The sequence below is a fragment of the Anopheles cruzii genome, unplaced genomic scaffold (genome assembly GCF_943734635.1).
Source record: "Anopheles cruzii unplaced genomic scaffold, idAnoCruzAS_RS32_06 scaffold02599_ctg1, whole genome shotgun sequence".
Lineage (NCBI taxonomy): Eukaryota > Metazoa > Arthropoda > Insecta > Diptera > Culicidae > Anopheles > Anopheles cruzii.
In genome coordinates, this window is record NW_026456184.1 from 1,602 (window position 1) to 3,102 (window position 1,501).

Sequence of the window (1,501 nt, forward strand, 5' to 3'; positions counted from 1 at the left end):
CAAAATCGCCTTGATAAACGATTGCAGTGAAAATGGAGTCTTCGGCATTGATTAAGAAAGAGGATGGTGTTGAGTAAGTCGGTGTTCAACAAGGATTAAAAGGTATAATAGCGACTTATTTTCCAGAAGCGCAAAAATATGTAGACGGTGTATGTCGACTGGTGATGCTTTGGAAGCTCTAACGCGCGACGAATCCGGACAGTTTACCGGTCTGCAGGTAGTCAAATTGTAGCAACAGATTTCGCACGTTGTTTTGCAAAAAAAAACTATGTCTGGTCTATGATACACATATTCTTACAGATTAAGTTCGAACCTGGAATTCCGTCGCATTTGTGTACGATGTGTGAATCGCGTTTGAAAAACCATCTTGACCACTCCGCCGAACAAATGGTTGGAACGGAATTGTCAATTAAAACCGAAGTTTCCTCACGGGATGCAGTGAAGGATTTGCACTTGAATCAGAAGAGTTTTACTGTTCATCAAGAAAATAGTACATATGAATGTTATGGCAAAATACCTGACGATTTATTCGAGGCAGAGGAAAATCCAATTACAATCAAATCAGAGGACGAAGAGGTCGGTGATCAGTGTCAGCTGCAAACAACGGATGATGTTCTGGATAATGAACGGAAATACCTCAATAGTCATCGCAAAAACCAAAAGCACCTCTGTCCTCATTGTTTATCAAGGTTCACACGCTCATCTAGCTTAAAGATTCATATCCGCACTCATACCGGCGAAAGGCCGTATGTATGTAAAGTCTGTGACAAAACCTTCAAGTCATCAACCGCACTAGCAAAACATTCAAAAATTCACAATAAGGACCAACAGCATCAGTGTCCGCACTGTCCGTCAATGTTCGCAAAGCCATCTAACCTAAAGATTCATATCCGTACTCACACCGACGAAAGGCCATACCAGTGTAAAGTCTGCTATAAAACCTTCTATTCGTCAGGCAATCTGATGGAACATTTGAAAGTTCACAATAAGGACCATAAGTGTCCTCATTGTTCATCAATGTTTGCACAGTCATCTTACCTAAAGATTCATATCCGCACTCACACTGGCGAAAGGCCATACCAGTGTAAAGTCTGTGAGAAGGCATTCCATTCATCACAGAAACTAGCACGACATTCTAAAATTCACAATAAGGACCAACACCATCAGTGTCCTCATTGTTCATCAAAATTTGCGCGATTATGTAAGCTAAAGAATCACATTCGCACTCACACTGGCGAAAAGCCATACAAGTGTAAAGTCTGTGACAAAGCCTTTAGGCAATCAACCAATCTGGCAGAACATTTGAAAATTCACAATAAGGACCAACAGTATCGGTGTCCTCACTGTTCCTCAAGGTTCGTACAGTTATCTCACCTTAAGAGACATATCCGCATTCACACTGGCGAAAAGCCATACAAGTGTAAAGTATGTGACAAAGCGTTCAGGAAATCAGACAATCTGGCACAGCATTTGAAAATACACAATAAGGACCGACAGCATC

The 1,501-nt window shown here is 41.2% G+C and overlaps 1 long non-coding RNA gene across 1 annotated transcript; it reads left to right on the forward strand.

Moving 5' to 3' along the window:
* Positions 1-34: 34 nt before the first annotated feature.
* Positions 35-381, forward strand: LOC128276820 (uncharacterized). Its single transcript, XR_008269374.1, has 3 exons — positions 35-73; positions 127-217; positions 301-381. It is a non-coding gene; the product is annotated as an uncharacterized LOC128276820 (long non-coding RNA).
* Positions 382-1,501: the final 1,120 nt, after the last annotated feature.